Source organism: Anguilla anguilla, chromosome 4, assembly GCF_013347855.1.
Source record: "Anguilla anguilla isolate fAngAng1 chromosome 4, fAngAng1.pri, whole genome shotgun sequence".
NCBI lineage: Eukaryota > Metazoa > Chordata > Actinopteri > Anguilliformes > Anguillidae > Anguilla > Anguilla anguilla.
Genome location: NC_049204.1, coordinates 34,248,357 through 34,268,657, shown reverse-complemented (window position 1 = coordinate 34,268,657; position 20,301 = coordinate 34,248,357). Strand labels below are relative to the sequence as shown.

The 20,301-nt window shown below is 40.2% G+C and overlaps 1 long non-coding RNA gene across 1 annotated transcript; it reads right to left on the bottom strand.

Annotated features, from left to right (window-relative positions):
• Positions 1-1,376: 1,376 nt before the first annotated feature.
• LOC118225443 lies at positions 1,377-19,669 on the bottom strand. Its single transcript, XR_004764828.1, has 3 exons — positions 19,200-19,669; positions 18,932-18,989; positions 1,377-1,755 (listed from the first exon to the last, which is right to left on the bottom strand). It is a non-coding gene; the product is annotated as an uncharacterized LOC118225443 (long non-coding RNA).
• Positions 19,670-20,301: the final 632 nt, after the last annotated feature.

Below are 20,301 nucleotides of genomic sequence, written 5' to 3'. Positions count from 1 at the left end.
TTAGAAAAGGAAAAGTTAAAATATTTAAATGGTGAAAATCTGACTCTTTAAATGATTCCCATTTCCTTCAACAAGCAAATGTCAAATGTGTCCCTTTCTTTCCTTGACAGGGTCATACGCTGATGGCAGAAGTGGAATATGAGGTCTTCCTCATCCTGCAGTGTCAGTCCAGCTGGGCTCTGATTGCATAAATGTAAGGTGTTACAAATGAAATGTGTTAGAACCAGTTCTATGTGATAATGATGAAACACAGAGATTCCTTTAGAATATCATCAGCAAAATGGCTTTGCAGAAGGAAATGTTTTTTTCACCTGCAGTTTTGTCTTGTTTTCAGTTCATTTAGTCAAACAGTGCCACTGTGTGGCCATGTCAGCCACTCACAGTACATCATTGTATTTGAAAAGCCCAAAAAAGATAAATGATATACACGTAGAAACAAGCCGGATATAAAGTCATATAATGTGGAAGTATAACTGAATCGTGTGTGTACTTACGTGAGGGAACTGCAATTCAAAAAACACAGAGAGTTCCAAAAGGCAGCAAGCTTGAACAAACGACAAGCGACAATTAGGAACAAAAACAGGGAATATAAAAAAGCATGGGCAATATGACCACTGCCCAAAGCCCATGACAGCCCAGCCAGATAAATCTTTGAAGCTTTGGGTGTGAATGTGCTGCTTTGGTCACGCAGCCGCTGAATTTTGGGAGCAGTCATTTTGGAGGCTGCAGTGCAGATGCCGTACCAAGGAAGCAAGCTCTCATTATAATGTTTACACACTCAAGACTACCAGACAGCCTCGACGCATAATAGCCTCTTAATCACCGGCAGCCAGTCCCACTGCCGTTAATTACACAAACAACAATTACACCCAAAAAAGTAATGATACATTTCACACAGCCTATTTTCAGTCCATCTCTGTGCCTGATTCAAAATCAGTAATCAGCAGTCATTAGGCCATCTGCACTGCAACAAAAGGGAAATCATTAGCAGTAAATGGGATGAGTTCTTCACATCTGACGTGCAAAATGGATGAAATGAAAAGTTTTAATGGCTGGCGCACTTGCATGCCTTTCAATGACCTTTTCCGAAATGAACCTGATAAAACTATAATCTAAATCTGGATTTTCATTTTTAAAGATTCGTAAATTGTGTTGAGATGGAAAGATAATACAAACTCATCAGGTTTTCTCACAGAACCTGAAAGAAATGAGAAAAAAAACTGCCAATTGTCAATGGATTTTGACACTAAAATCAAATTCCAATCAAGTAAATAATAAAAATATAATAAGAATAAAAGTAGTGGTACTGTGAACATTGCACAAAACTACTAGTATACTGTTACATTATATGTCATATAACAAAGACAAATGCACGTTTTATAGACATTTGTTCCACTTGAGACGCTTTATAGAGTGTAAACAACTGAGTTTCTGAGCTTTATTAAATTAAGCCAATTTCCTCCAGCCAAGCCCCTCTCCCATTGACTGCCTGAGTGCATAAGACAAGGGAGAATCTGGGTTGAAATTTAATTAGAACACCAAATGTCACTCTTGATTCTTGTTACCTGGACTTGATGACTAATGGATCAGACTGACAAAGACAACTTAATTCCAGCTCAGAGCTCGTCTGTGGAAAATAACTCCCGAGGGTCCTTGTGTTCCCCGGTCTCTCACGACGGCAGTCACAGGTGGCACTGATGAAGGCCCCTCCTCTTCACCCAATCTCCTCATCACTGAGACTGTGTGGAGGATGATCTGTACCAAAGCAATTGCTGGGAGTTTAAAGCAAACGAGCCACACACAGTTACTTCAAACGAGCTTAATTAGTACATTACACGTGCATCCACCCCATGGCCCCACACACTAGCTTTACTTTCGTTTTTCCACAATCTATTCTTCCCTCCATTTACACCTGTCCTACACCCCATTCTACATATTCACTTTTCTGTTCCAGTGTCAGGGGGTCAGCAGCCTTGTTTTGTCAGCTTGATGCAATCCCTGCTTTGAACTTTGAACCAAAGAGGATTTAGGCTATCTATTGCTGAATGCAATGTGGCTGATCCATTTTAATAGCATTTGTTCAGAAATACCATGAATACTATTCCTTTGTCTGAAAATTTTCTTGCTCCTGAATGTGTAACCATGGTTGCAGTACAGCTGCTTGTTAGATATGAATCCTTCTGTGAAGAAGATGAAACCATTAAAAAGCAACCGGTCTCTTTCTATCAGGGGACAACCCCATTATTTTTGCTGCTAGGACAATTTCTTGTCATACCAATTATTTGTCAAACCAATTTGAATCAAGAAATTGTGGCATTTATCTTCAAATGTTATGCAAAATATTTCCTGTGAACCAACAATAAACTGAAATGAGAGGCAGAAAAAAAGAATTCCACAAATGATAAATAGTCCTAAAATACATTGCCACACCGTCCCTTACAAGATTAAGTAAAACTCTTTATATCTTCATAATAAACATTTGATCAATGGGAATTATTTGGCATATTACAAAATGGGCTTCGTAACTAACCATAGATACATGCCCAATTGTTTTGAGCAAAGCAAACCGATTGTCATGTCTGTTAATCAAAAGTTTAAAAGGACACAGGCCTCATAACTGCTGTATCCTGGGGATCAAAGCCACTGTACTCACAAATGGGCTCAGACTGCATGCGGTATGATGAACAACAGCATAAAAAGGAAAATATGGAAAGACAATCAGGCAATCAAATATCAAGCCACAGAGCAGTACACCAGCGTATTACAAAGCTATTAGGCTTACCCATCCCAGTAACAGTAACAGAGTACTGTTCTTTTAATAAATACATTAATAAAAAACATTTTAGGGCATTTTCAGCCTTATTGGACAGGACAGTGTAGAGAGACAGGAAGAACGGGGAGTGAGAGAAAGACGCATGCGACAAGGGTCATACGGCCAGATTAAAACCGCCAACATCGCAACCAGCAATGAGCATGAGGACGGTGCTCGGCAGGCTGCACCACAAGACACCAATTTCATTAATTTTTTGTTTTTGGGTTGGGGGTCCGGGGGCGGGGTGCAAACTTTGGGTATAACCTCATAGCCAACAGATGGTGAGAGAGACTAGATTTTAAAACACAAATGGATTGGCCTTTGGGATAAGAAAAAAAGAAATGTGTAGATCAAAATAATTCAGTAGTTGCATTCATAAAGATCCATTTTCCATAAGGCTAAAGGTTCAGTCATTCTGGCATACTTCCTTCATCAGTGAAATATCTTTATATACTGATCCTAATACAATGTACCCTAATACTAAAAGATCACCACTGTTGTACGTGTTAATTAGAGAGGAATTTATAACCAGGGACATCTATTTTCAGCTGCAAATTCAGAGCTGTATACATTCTAAATGTACAACGATAGCAGCTGTAATTTCAGAGGTGTAATGAGGGGAGCATTAGACCCGAGAGGCACTCTAAACATTAGGCCAGTGAATTTAGTAATGTCGGCACATAGCACACAGCTTCATAAACTCTCCTCCCCTCGCACGCATTGTGAATGCCACTTCATTTATGTCATTCATTTCAATGTGAACACACATTTAGCACCGTGGGGTAGCCTTCGCTTTCCTATGAAGTTTCTATAGCAACACATGCCTTATTTATAACGGTGAATGTGACACCGCCCTATAGCTTCTGGTGTAGGGGAAGTTAATTGATTGGCCCCTTGCAACATCCTGAGACACAGGTCAGGCAGACTGCAAATGTGCAGCACTGCACATGCATCGACTGCCAGCAATGATCCACTCACATTTAAGTCAACATTTCAATCACGCAGTAATTACAAAGATAAAGTGTTTTCACTTATTTGGTGAAGAGAACAGGCCTGCTGGACACCTTTTGATAAAATCAGTGCTTAGGACACTTAAATCAGCATGGTCCATCTGGAGTATGTAACGATTTTCATCCACTAATTAAAAATCCCACATGGCACAGATTAAACTATGATTTTTGTATTTAATCCAAACTTGATTGCATTCCTACTTATTAAGATATTTCAGAGAGAAAAAAATTATAAAATAGCCAAGTCCAGGTTGAAAAATGTGCTGAGATCCCATCACTTTTATCAATGTATCTCCTTAAAGATTTATGAATGTGAAAGTTTCATGAGTAATGTGTGACTCGTAAGAAAATTATTACAACAGAAGGAACAGGCTCCATCAGTAATTTAATATAGACCGTGGAGGGCCGTGTTATCTAAATTTACCACTAGGTGGCAGACAGGTTTTTGAATCTTTTACTCTGTACAAATAGAAGTACATTCATTTTTTTTACATCCACTGGAAGCACAGACTTGAGGGTCACCCAGTTCTACTCAGTATTAAAACCTCCACAAAAAATCATTTGAATTGCCCTCAGTTCTGCCTCATTTTTCCTTTATGACAAGTGCTCGCTCAGGACAGAGAGTTTTTTTTCTTTGTCTTTTAGCCACAATGGGAACAAACCTTGTTTGCTTTCAGTTATACTCCCAAGGATGTGCATCCCTCTCTTCTCATTTTTAAAGCTATGCTGCCATTGTCTAGCACACTGTCTAGTTTCCACATTATGCTGAGGCCCCTACATGCGAGCTTGTAAAATTGTAAATAACTTGTTCCTCGTCCATCTCCTTTTCTGTTCTGTTCCCCGATGCTTCTGCCCCTTTCCTTCACCCTGAGTTCACGGGCCATTCCAGCCCTGACCCTTCCCCTGGTTCAAACCCTCAACATGACACAACCTGGAGGCCTGCCAATATCGCCTTGTTCTCCTCACCTGCATATTAATGTACACTTATTTGCTTGGCCCGTCTATTTTACCAGCTGATACCTTAGGCTATAATCTATATAATTTTCTCCATACATTCCCCATTACCTCCCTATAACCATTTAGCCCAGCTTTAACTTCTGACACCGAGTAGCCCACAGAGGATGAGGTCCCCCTTTATCATTGGGTTCTTCCTGAGATTTTTTCAGAAGCTTTTCCTCACCACTATTTGAGTGTTTTTTCATTTGCACTCAGCACACTTTGGTCTGGTCTCTTTCAATTTTAGTAATTCCTGTAAAGTATCAGTGTGACAGCATTTCTGTAGAAAGCACAATATAAATTAAACAAAATATAATTGAATTTAATTGAACTGAATTTAACTGAATTGAACTGAAACATTCGATGTGTTTATATATGCTGACCACCTGCTCTTATTACTGGTCTGTTATTTCTTACACATAATATGGGCTAAAATGAATTTATGTAAGTGCACTGGCATACAGGCATCTGGAGCTGCAGATGTGTAAGTGCTTTCACAATGAAGCTGAAAGCTTTCGGTATGCAGGCCTCTGTCAAAAACACAAACATGGGCCAGAACTAAAAAGGAAGCGTTAAAGCTGTTGACCTCAGCTGCTGAATTACCGTTAGCCTTGGCTCTATTGGGCAATGCTGCCTATCCTGCACCATTCAATTCAGTGACGGCTATGCCGTTTCTCCATTAATTCATAAGAAAACTAGCAATGAAAGACATTATGACAATATAATTCCATGTTCCCTCTTATGTCAACTTTGCTGCATGAATTTGAAACCGTTACGATGCCATGGCAACCATTGCAACAGCCTTATACGCCAGAACAGACTGCTGACTTGATGGAAATATGTCAACATTCCCCAACGGCCTGAAATGATAGGCACATCATTGAGGAAGAGTCCAATTTGCTGCACAAGAACCAATTTGCAATGACTCCCACACTGTACTATAGGAAGTCCAGCCTCTGCTCGTCCGTCACATTAGGATGTGGTTCAAGTGCTCTGGTCAGAGCTGGAGAGGAAAATTGACGTTGATTATGTGATACGCTGCCCTCTGTGCAGCTATGCAATCAAAAAATAAATAAATAAAAATTGCACAGCCCTCAAGAAAATAGCATTTGATTTGATAATGGCGTCTGGCATTTTGATGTACCTCCAGGGCACCGTGGGGGGTTTTCTATACAGAGAAGTAATATGTTGACGAAAAAGAAAAATCCAAGAGTAATTTCCCAAAACAGGCATAAGTTTAAATTGAGCCTGTGGTTGAAGGCCGTCAGACCTCCAGTGTGGCCCCGTCCCTCTGCAGGGGAGCCCCGTATATGAAGCATACCGTACAGGCCACCTTACCTCCCGCTGCCTTCTTCAAACCGACACCAGCAGCAAGAACATAATTCAGTACGGGTTCAATCTCTCGCTGATTTGTGCCTTCTTTAAGTGAGCTCCTCGCTATTCTGCTTTCCCCTCTTTGCTAATTACCATACTCATTCATTATGTTCTCAGAAAGGGTCCCCTCCAAAACATTCATTGACAGGACACTGATGCTCATGGCTAAATTATAGACAAGATGACAGCAATAGTGGCATTAGCAAAGCTAGGGTTCTCAACTGGAGTGAAGAAAATAGCCCCGCTGACTTAATTTGCTGCGTAAACGCTTGATTTCTCACTGACCGCATAGAACACTGGGATGGACTCTGAACTCTTGCCAGCCTTGGTAATAATATGTCTCTCCTTCTCACTAGGCTCCCTGGCAACACACAACGATGAGTGATTTCAATATAGCAGATAAACACTAGCACAGGGCAAAGGGTGGAAGCTAATTGAGAGCGAAGAGCTGACCCACTGCAGGTCAGGGCTATTGAGCTAAAGCACTTAAACCAGCTGCCTTCTCTACTCACATGAAATTATGTACCAAGGTGCATCATGGGTATACGCCAGGGCATGCAGGAAATAACTGTATTCTGAGCTGTGCCCAAAGCATCAACAGACCTTACATTACAAACAGCCCTTAAAATACAAACAGTCCATTTTATGGTGGGTGCAGATTGTATTTTTGGTACCCATTTACTGGGAGGCTGTAGATAGCATTATGTATCTCTTGACATGTTTCTTCCCTGCTTTAATTTGTATACTATGTCATTATGATTGTTAGGCAGAGATATGCAACCAACTGGAAAAGTACACATTCTTCTTGCTTATCAGGAATGTCAGCACTAAGGAAGGTACAGGTAGGGTTTCGTATTACCCTCTCTCTCTCTCTCTCTCTCTCTCACACACACACACATACTTTCTCTGCCCATCTCTCTGCCTCTTATCCTTCTCGATCTGTCTTCCTCCCCCACTCTCTTGCTTTCCACATCTATTGCACTCTTATGCTTTCCCCATCTTTCTCTCATCTTTCTTACCATCTTTTTCTCTACACTGCTTTCTCCATTTTCATCTTTCTCTATTCCTTCATCTTTCCTCTCTCTCACACCCCCTCCCTCTCCCCATCATTTTCTTTTGCTCACTCTCTGCCAAGAATCTGCACATTGCAATTCCTCTGTGAAAAAATGCATTTTCATGCAAAAATCAATATCAGGTCAGGTAATTACGAAAGGAAACTCACTTCTCATATAGCATGCTATTTGTCTGATGAATTTCAGATGGCCTGTTTAAATAAAGATTGCAGCTTTAAAAGGGCATCATGTTTAACTAGAGAAGAATTCATTATATTCTATTTGAACACAGTTTGTGTTATCAGTTCAAGTTGAATCCCAAAAGATCACAAAAAAAGCTCCTTCCCTGAGGATGAATACACTTTGATCCAAACGCTGGAGATAAATATAACTCGACTCATTTACAAACCAGCTTTGAAGTGAAGATTATAACAGCCATGCAATAGTATGTGGGAACCATGCAGCACACTGCTCTACACACAAGATAAACCACATTTAAAAACACCCAGTAGATGCTGGAATGTTTCCATTTTTTCACATTCAATTCAATAGGCTGGCTTAGTGATATCCTCAGCAATAAGTATTTATACATGTCTTATGCATTTCAATGTGGGTAGAAAGAACTCCCCCCCCCCCCCCAACAAAACCACATAAGGAACAGGAATCTACTGGGTAAATTTGCCAATATGGCATAAGAAGGTAAAGGTACGGTGACAGTCTGATTTTGTGCACATCAACCCTTGATTACACACCCATGGTCTTACCAAGAGGTTAGCAAACATTCAATAGTTTCCTCTTAATGCAGATTACAGTTATACTGAACAAGAGAGAATTATCACACTGTGGGTGTGTCCCTACCTAAACAACCCATGAACAGAGACCTCAAAAGTTCAAAAGTGAAAAGAGAACACAGTCCACAACCTCTCTTGTGCATGGTCAGGACACCACAAACTAAGGTGTTTCCAAAACTCTCTGACCTTCCAACATATTGACATCTCTCAGTTGCTCTGGCCATTGTACACCCAGACCAGATCTGTTAGCATCATGCAGGCTGAGATAATCAGTTATCAGTCTGAAAAGCCATGCCTAGGGGATTATGTTTAATTTGCTCAGCTAAATTTTAGCTTTAGTGGTTGGAAAAACCATATTAAACTCTATTTTGCTTCACTAAAATCAAGCTGGAACAACTGTTGTCAGTGTGTTCGGCTATCATTTTAGTGCAGGAGGACACATTTGCACAAATCTTACACATTAAAGTATGTATGTACTCTGCACACTATTGGACTCATATGTACTCCGTTAATTAACACCGGACATTTTACGGCATAAATATTCTCTGAGCTACCTGGCAGCCTGGTATTGTAAAATTTCATCATACAGTTTTTCTGTAACATAAACACAGATAGCGCACTTGCTCTTGACTTTTCTTTATGAACAATCAGTTCATGGGTAACGTGAGAAATCCCTAAGGGTCTAATGCTTGTTTCTTGGATTCCATGGCAACGGGCTGTTTACGGCGTAGTCTGGTTGACTCTTGCAAGACCAAATCCTGCAAATCCTGCCTCTGGTCCAGGTCTCTTTTCTGGAATCCTTTTTTCATTACATGGAATCTGTCAGGCATGGAATTACCTGCTCCTTTCCCCACTCCTGGAAGGAACTCCATTATTGTTGCTGTTGTCATCATGTAAGTGGCATTTTTCTCAAGACTGTTTAGCAGTATCTGTCGTGTGTAATACAGCAGTTTTTTGGACACAACGGTCAGAGGCTAATTGCGAGCAAATTGTCCTCTGTTTTCATCAAAGCCATTTTCTTATTTCAGTTAAGAGCATACTGGTTAATCTTACATCTGAAAGATTAAACAGTACCAGTGCCGTACTTCCAACAACAGCGCATCTACAAACCTTGAAATAACTTATATGGCCCTGCATTAATTTATCCAGCTTTGTCCCCCCATGAAAGATTCATGGATGCAAATCTACCAGACGTTGTTCTGTGAAAGTAGTCATTACTGAACTGTGGATTGCTCATCCTATGGGAGTCTAATGTCTGTCATCAGAAAGGATGAATGCCTTGTGCCAGCTTGTGCTCATCACAAGCAAAACAGAATATCTCGTAGCCTTGCTGTTCCAGAGTCACAAACATGAATTTGTGAAACATTCTCAAAGAATGCAATCTCAAATAAACGTTTTGTTGCCCAAGATTAACTACCAGTACTGCCCAGTGTTCTCAAATCCCATTTCCAATGGATCTAAAGGCCACTCTTTTCACAAGACATTTTGTTCTGTGCAGATATCTCAGAAACATTATTAGTGACTTTGTGACTAATGACATTTGGTAGCAAGGAGAGATCAATGTACGAGAAGGGCTGAGCATGATGCGAGTGGGAGGGGGTAGAGCTCACAAAGAGTGTCCCACACAATGGGAGGGAAGTAAGATTAATGCGATTTGCTGGGGTGACAAATTGGGAGGAGGGATTAGGTAGGCTACATTGGAGTTGTGCCAGCTGCTAGCGCATTCTATTGAGAGAGCGACTTCTTTCAGACAACGCCAGGGAGTGCCATTCACACCCTATTCCACTTTGTGACACACCTCTCACTCTGTCACACTAACACGCACACACACATCTTTACAACCAAACAATGCACACAGTACATGTATTTTTATTGGTTAAAGGTCACAGATGTTTGTGTGTGAATGTGTCAGTTAAATATAGCAAAATCAGTTGTGTGCTTTTTTCTCCCATTGCTGAATTAATTCACTTGTACGTTTAGTTTAGCACTTCAAATCCCACAGTCACTTTCCACAGATGCATTTCTTTTGCAGAAGTAAAGGAGAATCATCTTGACACAGAATTCAGCCTTGTGCAATTCATGGTTCAAAGGTCCAGCCAAGGACCCCTGAATCCTCAGGACAGGCGATGGTTTAAGTGCATGAGAATCATGCAAAGCCAGCCATCCCAACAAGAATTTGTGTCGTATGGCTTTAGGGAGGCCTTGAAAGATGGACATATGAGACCAGATGTGATAGATTGCTTTTCCTTTCTTAATGTCTTTTTCAAAGATGGTTTATTTACTCATTATTAAGATGCTCATCAGCAATACCAAACGGAAAACATGACACCAGCAGCCTATGTGTGGGTGAATCAACAGACACAACAGTTTTTAACTGCAGGCAGCAGGTCCTCTGTTGAAATAGCCCAGGGTATACCCAGCACAGCAGTGGACTGCCCACAGCCACACCCCTCAATCAGACTGGCCTCCATTTATAGGGTCTTTCCAGATGTTTGGGGAAATACTTTCTGCCTGCCTGCATATTACCCACACTCTGCACGGTCTGGTGCCCTTTCTCAGACACGGTTTGTCTGCTATGGCTGCCCCCAAGAGTAACCCCGGGGTCTCATGTCTGTCTGCTTTCCTAAGTAGCAGGGTACAACGATCACTACTGGAGATATTAAAGACTTGGCTATATTGCTGCGTCGCTATATTTCTAGCTTTATACTACCCCAATACACAGATGTATATGTTGAAGTAGGCTTGTTGCCACTGGCTTATTAAAAATAGAGACCAAAATGGGGACTGAAGCTTCATGAACCCTGCAATGGATGAATCTGCAATGAATAATCATTGTTTAGCTCATGTGAACCAATTATTCTGCACTGCAAAAACATGATGATAGGTTCATACAAGTGAGTTGGTGACTGTGTGTGACTAGTGTCTATCACTGAACAGGACTATTCCCTACTCGAACACAATATAGTGTGAGCCTAATATAGGGGACTTAAACCAATTGTTTTGTTGATTCATATAACGTGGCAACATAGTACTGCAAATATATTTCCAGCATGGTAACCCTTCTATGTTAATATTTAACTGTAAAGATTAAAATGCAAGACAATTTCAAAATATAAATTTTCTATAAAAATACGGCATGACACCCTCCTATTTAAAAACGTGCAGCCAGGATTAAGGGCCTTAACGAATGCATGTGAATGTTGACTTTCAAACAAAGTGGCAGTGGTCTAAAGGAGCTGTGGTATACGTGTAACACAGTCGTCGAGATTGGGCAGAAGAACAGGGGACAGCTGTGACAGACATGAGACAGAAAATCATGTGGAGATGGGAATGAGAGCATCAAAGAGAATGTAAACACAACCGTGCAGGAGCGCTAGGGAAAAGACAGTGAGCAAGTTGTTCTGTCCTCTTGGTGGTGTGCTGTCTTGATTCTCAATTCATCTCTCCCTTTCCCATGGAATTAGAGAAAGAACATCTGCCACCCAGCTCACTCTGCACCCCTCATGAAGCCAGACTATGTCTTCTTCTCAGGCCTTATGGGAATAGGGGTTATGGGGTTATTTAGGACCGATGGTGTATGCACAAATAGTGAATTCCACTGTGAAAACACAGATTGGCCAGTTGTTATGTTGTTTCTGTGGTTGGGTTTGCCATAACACTGAATCTCAGATTCGCCTTTAAAATCTTGTTGCTATGTCATGCAATCCTATTCTAATGTTAAAACAGCAGCCAAAAAGCTAGTCCATAAATTTAAGTTTCTCATTTCCCAGTCCATTAAGTAACCTATTGGGAAACCGCTATCAAGGTCCAGTCCTACACAAAGTGAGGCTGCTACCCGAAGCAGAACACAGACTCTGCATCACAGTGCACCTGCATGGAATGAAATATTCGTGACGGCTTTTATTTTTCCTGTGGAATCTTCGTCTTGGTCAGAGAAAGGGAAAGCAACCTGGCAAAGAGAAGAAATTTTGCAAGCTGGAGGCTTCAATGGCCTGCTGAAGGTTTCCTTGTTGCAGTTTCTTATTTTTTATTTTTTGCTGTCAGACCCCATCAAGTTTGTTCCTCCTCTCCGTTTGGTATTCTGTCCCAGAAGAGCGGTGCTGCTCTGCATGCTGCCGGAGGATTTCAGAGGCAGGTGCCAGACCAGCATGCAACGCTAGGCCAGAACAGACGTGCTGTTGTGTGGCCTCCAGAGATCAGACTCTATTGCCCCCTGTTCTCCCTCCACTGCATCTCAGTTTCCAAGAAGAGCTGAGTACAATAATGCCCCGCTATCCATAGCCCCGGTGCACCTGTATCTCCACACTCTCAGCCCGTTAACTGCTCCCTTCCTGAAATCAAACAGCACCGCCAACACGTATGCTTTGAAAACAAATACAAAAAAGATATTGTGAGAAAGACTGTCATGGAAATGAAATCATCTCCTTGCTCTCTTCATCTTATACCCACTCAATTATTTAAAACAGCTTTCTAGTGTATGTCAGACATCTTGGAAATTGACTATTGCTCTTGATGTCCACTACAGTGGTTGGAAAAAATAATGGAAACTCCTAACAATGTGTGAATATCAAGTAACAAATAAGGAGCAGGGCCACCCTTAAGAACAGCTTTAATCCTTCTTGGTATGCTGTCATACAAGTTATGAACTGTGTGTAGTGGGATATTGGACCATTCTTCAAAATGGAATACCTCCAGTTCTTTCAGGCATGAAGGAGGTGGAAATGTACTTCACACTCTGTGCTCCAGAACTTCCCATAAAGGGACGTTTGATGTTTAGATCTGGTGATTGTGGAGACTGAGGAAGGTATGCGACTTTGTCCTGTGTCCTACTCCTGAATTTGAAACCACTCCTGAAATTGTTTAGTAGTGTGCATGGGATGCTATCAAAGGTATTTGCACTATAGGGTGAACCTGGTCTTGTAAACAGCTTCATATTCCTTGGCTGTGATATGACCCTTGAGACGACTGCCCACCATATTTAATAGGTGGTAACAGACATTGGGCTTTGCCCAAATGTAAACCCTTCGAGATCAAGAGAAAAAAAAAAGAGTAAAACGTGACTCATCAGAAATATGACTTTTCCATTGCTCAGGGGTCTGGGGTCTGTGCTCCTTATGCCAGGTTATGCATTTTCGTGCATTAGTCTCGGACACAAGCAGTTTCCAAATGGCAGCTCAGCCATAAATACCAACTTTGTGAAGTTCACCACGTAGTTTTTGCTGAGATTGGGTCACAGTTACAGAGGTGTTGATTCAATTGTGTGGTCATTTCTGAGGCTGTAGTTCTAAGGTGTTCAGCACCTTTCCTGTTAAGTGTCTGTCTGTCCCTGTCAGGGAGCTCCAACTGAATTAAGCAAACAAACTTTATTAGCAAAGAGGGAACAGTGGTACCTCTTAGCTGATAAATTTTGTTAATGTCTGGTGTATGTCGACATAATTTGCAACACTTTTCTCCCAGCCACATGAAATAATTTTGCAGTTTTTGTGATCGATGCACCTGCAGTGCAGGCACTGACTATTCGGCCACTTTGGAGCTCTGTTAGTTGCGTCATGTTGCTTTGGAAACTCACATATCAAAGTGTTGATGGTTAGACCTCTTTTATAGCTGACACATTGCTAATTGGTATTCAACTTAATATGACTCATCTATGCAGCTGACTTTGATTGTGGCTCTGTTACTTAAAAAGCTAAAGCGCTGTCTCATGTGGCCTTTCCTTCATTTTTTCAATGCCTGTATGCCACAGTTCTTTTTCTTTTAGTTCTCTGGCCTGCTTTCAATACCATAAACTTACAACATATCAACTGGAACATTGAGTAGGTGCCTTACGGACAGCATTACAACGGCATGAATCTTACAGACAGAATTGTTTTGTTAGTCTTTGTAAGCCTACAGGTCCAAAAAAGCTGACTGTATACGATTTGCCTCGGTAGAATTATTTGAAAACATGGTATAAAGTTTCATAGTGATGCTGAGAACATACAGCTGTGTGTCAGCATTACCAAAGCATGAAAGCACTATAAGCTCCCTAAGCACTTATGTGACTGATATAAAGTTATGGCTGTCATAACATTTACTAAAGGTACATAAAGAGAGATCAGAGATCATAATTATTGGACCAAAGAGATCAAGGAGAAATAAATATTGAAATCTTAGGACCACTGGCTGTAAACACTAAATCAAAGGTAAATCTTAGAGTGATTTTAGATGATGATTTGTGCTTTCAACTTCCTAACAGAAATGTAGCCAATTTGTACCATCTTAGAAGAGCAAGGCCATTTCTTTCACAAGTGCATGCAGAGAGGTTAATTCTGTAAAGGCTTTTGTCCCTAGTAGGCCTGATTATTGCAAAGAGCTTCTGACTGGTACCACCCCCCCCCCCCCCCCCAACCCCCCACCCAAAAAGAGAAGAAAAAAAATCATTTGAATGATTGCAACTGGTTCAAAATGCCAGATTACTGACTAGGACCTAAAGAGAGCTTCCATAGGCTGACTGTAATACTCTCATTCCTGCACTGGCTACCTGTGTATTTCAGAATTAATTTTAAGGTCCTTTTATAGTTTTTTTTTTTTAAGCGTGGATGCATTCAGCACAAACATACATTTCTAACATACTATATATTTACCAGGCTCAATGCAGTATTCAGTCATTTAATTCCAGCCTGCTTAGTGGTACACATGTCAATCACAATAATATGGGGGAGGCAGCTTTTAGTTTTTATGCGGCCAAAATGTGGAATACCATGTCTTTAGATACTATGAAGGTACCAACAATTGAAAGTGTTAAAAGTAAGCTGAAAATGAATTTATTTTTATTTTTGTAGGTTCATCATTGGAGTATATTTTAGTATTCTATTGTTTTGCTGTTTTTATTTATTTTAGAACAATTGTCTTTTAATTAAAAGATTATTACATTACATTACATTACAGGCATTTAGCAGACGCTCTTATCCAGAGCGACGTACAACAAGTGCATTGGTTCACGATTTAGAGGTGCAAAAGAAACACTAGAGTGAAGTAAGGATCGTAGTGCCAAAAGTGACCACATCGATCAGGACTCCAACCCTGTAGAGTAAGCATCACAATTATTATCACAATCTCTTGATTTTTAAAAGCCTTGCTTTTATATATATTTTTAATGTATTCTGTGTTTATCAATACATATTTTATCTTATTTGTGCTTCTCATTACCATTTTATTTTATTTTTCGTTCTTTTCTATGTTTCTGTCAAGCAATTTGTGGTGTTTTTGGTATGATATGGTGTTATACATGTTATTATTATTATTATTATTATTATTATTACTGTTCTATGGGCATTTTCCAATTCATAAACTGACCAAATTAAAACAGAATTCACCCCGACCCTGCTATATCTGTCTGCGTCAAAGCAAGACCACGAAAGGTTGAGGATGATCAAAGGTCAAGGTTTTGCAGTCTATTACCGAATCGTTTACATGCTGAATTTATTTATTTATTTAGTTGAAGTGGCAAGGCAATGCTGTATCAATGGTATCATCATTTAGATCTTTTTAGATGTTCCGTTGATGTTCCGTTTGGCACAGTCACAGAACCATTTTCAGAGACAGCTTGGGCAATGTTGTCTTATGACACTGACATTACGGAGTCACTGGTGCAGCTGATTCGGACGCTGCACATATTAGGGCGGTCATTTTAGTAGATAGAAAAATGTGTGGTGTCAATGGCTGTACTGTATCTTCAGGGCATCGGGATTTTGACACTTTACATTATGACCCATAAAAAGAACCCCCCTACTCTCCATCACTGACACACACTTGTATGAATGAAGGATTGCACAAGCACATAAGTAGTCTGGTTGAGCAAAATGTTATAACCCTATAACCTCAGGCTGAGCTGTTTGGCAGTGGTGTAATGCAGAAAGTATAAGGCATGTATGTGATAACCGGAGCACTATGAATTCTCCATTAGTGGTTATCAGGATCTGACAAGCTACCCTCCCAGCAGTGTCCCTAAGCCAGTGGTTCTCAAACTCTGTCCTGATGGACCCCAGGTTTTCATTCCAACCACGACTGCAATCCCAGAATTTTAACAAGCTGTTGATTTTTTAAAATTACACTTTTTATGTTCAGTGGGATTATTTACCCTCTTAAGCCATATTATCTCAGAAATAGCTAAGCATGCCATGAAGAACAAAATTCCCATATTCACATTGCGCTATACTGCAAATGATTACATAAAGAGAGGTAAAAACAATTGTAAACCCATCACATTAAAGACTGAGGTTAATCAATAGGCTCCTAACTGGTTAAATTGTTGACACATGGCCACTAAAGCTAAACATTTGGCGGACAATGAAGAATTAAAAAACAAAGCAAATTATCAAGAGCCAAACCTGCACTGTGCTACAAGTTTAAGGGAAAAATTATGAAATAATTTTAAAAAAACACCTGTTCGGCAAATGTATTTCAGCAAGATATTAGCTGTAATGACAACCAGCATGCACAGTCCCCCAGGACCGAGTCTCAGAACCACTTCTCCAAACAGTTGACAGTACACGACCAGAGCATTGGATTCTAATCAAGAGGTGCACAATCACTGTGACTGATTTCAATTGCCAGTTAAAGTGATCTTACTTAATCACTCTAAATGCAAAAGTGATTTCATTACCGAAGGAGCTACATGCCATATCTGTACTTCACTTACGTAAGAGTGAGTCTGTAATATCAGTGAGAGAGTTATTTGCCTGGAATATTAGCATTCACTGTGACTGTTCAACGTGAGGCGGAGACTAAGGCACCCCTGGCTGAGATTGGTCAGTCTGTCGTCCAGTTGAGACTGTTTAATGCAGGGCACAAATTGTGTGTGTGGGAGGGGGGGTCAAATAGATCTTCCCCATTAATATATGATTTACACCCCCGGCTGATCCTTGCAGAGAGCTGTGGTTTCAGGGGTGAACCATAAGAGACAGGGAGAAAAATGACCACACTGGACAAGCCCTGAGAGGGTAAGAGGCAGAAGATCAGGCAATCAGCAGACGGGACTGAGGGAACACCCATCACTACAGAACGGCAAGATAATGCGCTCTGATGAGACCAATAAAAATCAATTGCAGCAATCAGGCTGCTATTCCCAGTCATCGCGGTAGCACTGAAACTACAGCGTCAAAAACAGCTCATAACGTCACAACTATATGAGCCAACACAGGGTGCTCGGAGTCAAAAGTCAAACACGTCATCTGAACAAAAAACTGTTTCAAGTGCGTGTCATTTGTTCACCTGTACCATAAATACATCTGCAATAGATACTGCACTAGACAGTGTTTGTTTGTGGTGGAGGGTGGGGTGTTTTACTGGGGATTATGGGTGTTGCCTTGAAATATAAAACTAAAATTTTACATCCTGCTTCTGTACACATTAAAATATATTGGGGAAAAAATGCAAGATCATTTCTGAATTGCTTGAGGTCCTTATTCACTTTAATATGATGGGTTCCCAAAAATGTCTTAGTGAAACAAAAGGCTGCCATTTTGGACTTTATAGAGAATGTCCATGCAGTTAAACAGATTCTTGGTCTGTGTAGCTGACGTACACTACATCTTATAGGGTTAACTTCAGCTAACAAAGAAATGAAAATGCAAAATCCATATCTCTCAGCTTGACACAGTGCAATTGCAATACACTTTTCATTTGTCTTTATTGTTGACACACATTTTGTACAAGGCCTTGCTGCCATAGCAACAGAAGCCAGAGCCATTTGCTTCTTTTGTTAAATTGTGCCCCGATTTTTTCTCTTTTCCCAGGAGGAAAAAATGAAAGGTCACTATACTGTCTCATAGTTATGTGGACTGAGAGCATTTTCCTGTCAGGCAGAGGTCTACCTGAAGGATGATTCACATATTTGTATGGCAGCAATATGGAATGTGTTGTGATTCTCTGTTGTAGCTAAGCAGTTGGTAAAGTGAATGGGCAAACCTGAATGAGATGTGGTAATGTGGTAATGGTCACTTCAGTATATGACCAACTGCTGACCATTTGTCTCATGGGTATGTTTGACTAAAACAAGACCAGGTTAAAACCTAGTATATGGCTGGACCTAACACACGTGATCCGGCCGACCAATGGTGTAACTTCATAACTCGCCCTACCAATGGTGTAACTTCATCACTCGCCCTACCAATGGTGTAACTTCATCACTCAGTCACAGATGTGTTTGTAGGGCTGGTCCCGCTGTTGCAGTCCAGCCAAAAAAAAGGCAAGCTGCTATATTTTTCTGCTTTCCAATTGCAGTTTGTTTGAAGAAAAAAACTATTTTAATTCAAGAACGTATATTCAAAAAATATTAAATTTTACATATTGACTCCTGAACATGTGGGTTTTCCTTTGACTGAAAGTACCAAACCATCATGCCAAACTAACACTAACAAAACCACCATTATTTTTCCTATGACTCCTTCAGTAATTCTTTGTGATATTCTAAATAACATTCTATCAAATGGCAATGTGGAAGCTTTACATGCACTGTACCTTTCTCAGATACTATAGATAGAATAGCTGTCCACACATGCCAAATAAACCATACATATTACAGCGATACAAATAATTGCAACCACAGTACTGTAACTAATACAAATACTACTACTAATAATAATATCAGTGCCTTTTGCCTTGTGGGTTTTGGATTGGATGCTTGGATCCCCTGTGACAGAGGGGGTGAGACCTGAAACCTAAATTTCTCAGCTAAATGCTTGGCTAAATCAACACCGTGTAAGAAGGTAAGCTTTAGTTGTTTAATTAATATACAACAAATAAAATAAATTACAATTTCATTTTTTGATATGCTGGGATTCAGTAAAACCCATTTCTGACTTCACTTTAGCCATCATGTTCTGAAACTGGCCCTTGTCTGCTAATAAATCTTACCTGCTAGTCCATGGTGATATCTTTCCTCCTGGAGAGAGAGAGGCCTTTGAGAGGTGCCCTACGATCAGATACAAAAACATGATCTCAGCTCAGGGCTAAAGGCAATGCTAAACCCCTCAGCTCTCAAGTATCTGTTTTGTCCTGACTCATAAAATCAAACTTCTGATTTTTCTTTCATTGTAGAATGGGTTAATTCACAGTTTTGAAATGTCTAAGTGTAATAGATTTGATTCAAAATGTATTGAATCACGTATTTTTCCATTCTTACCGCCCACAGTGGTACACCCACACAAAGCTCGTGTCCGTCTTGTTCATAAAAATAAAAAAATAAAATAAATAAAAAAACATTTCTATTACCCGACAAACATGGCGGACTATTTATCAAATTCCCGCTAAAAAAAATGCAGCCATGATCTTTTTAACGCTGACGTGACGAAAAATCACACACTTAATCCATGAGAACCGAGGCTTTCTCCGATTCCAACGTGTCCGTGGGACTTTTTGTTCTCACTTCTACAAAAAAAATCTATAATTGCATGTAATTTTTTTCAGTTACTTTTTAGTAAGCGTTGTAAGTAAACGTTTCGTGAACGAACTAACAAATTGCTAACCGATGAGGCAGCACTTAACAAGGCTGAGCTTCATGCCATTTGCTCAATTGTAATTTGAAAAACTCTTTTCATCTGATTTTCCATTAAACCATTATTGATAGAACACTGAACAGCGGAGGGCTTTGAAACTCTGCGTTTTATGGAGAGAAAAATAAGCAAGACAAAATAATTGTGCATTGTGCGCAGTATTGGCATTAATGAAACAGCTCTCGCTTTTTCGTTTGGCTCAGATAGGAACATTCTATGTTTCCATGCAAATTTCACCGGGTATAACCTTTCTTTCGCGGCAAACTACGTTAACATGGCTTTTTATCATTTACAGCCAACAGGCCGCAATGCAAGTTTTACCCAGCACTCCCAACGTTTTGGGCTGTCAGTAAACGAGGATTAAAGTTTAAACTGATTCATTTGAGAAAACGATTACTTGCGGTCGGCGATGCCGTGCCGGCCTGGATTAAACAACAGCAGTCATGTTGCTGTCCTCCAATGATCACAGTAACTCTAGTCAATAACACATCAGGAAGGGCTCACACTATTCCCATTCATGTCAGTGGAATGTTTTTTTTTTTTTTTTTTTGCTGTTATATTTAGGGGTACCGAAAGATATCTTTATAGGATTCGTTTGGAGCAAGTCCTTTTTCGTGTGCGTTCTGCGGTTTCGCCCGTTTTCCCTCTAACTGGATGAAACGTTTAGAATTTTTTTGGGTTTTAGGTTTGGAAACTATTTATTTTTCCCTGAGGAAAACAATATTTTTTTGA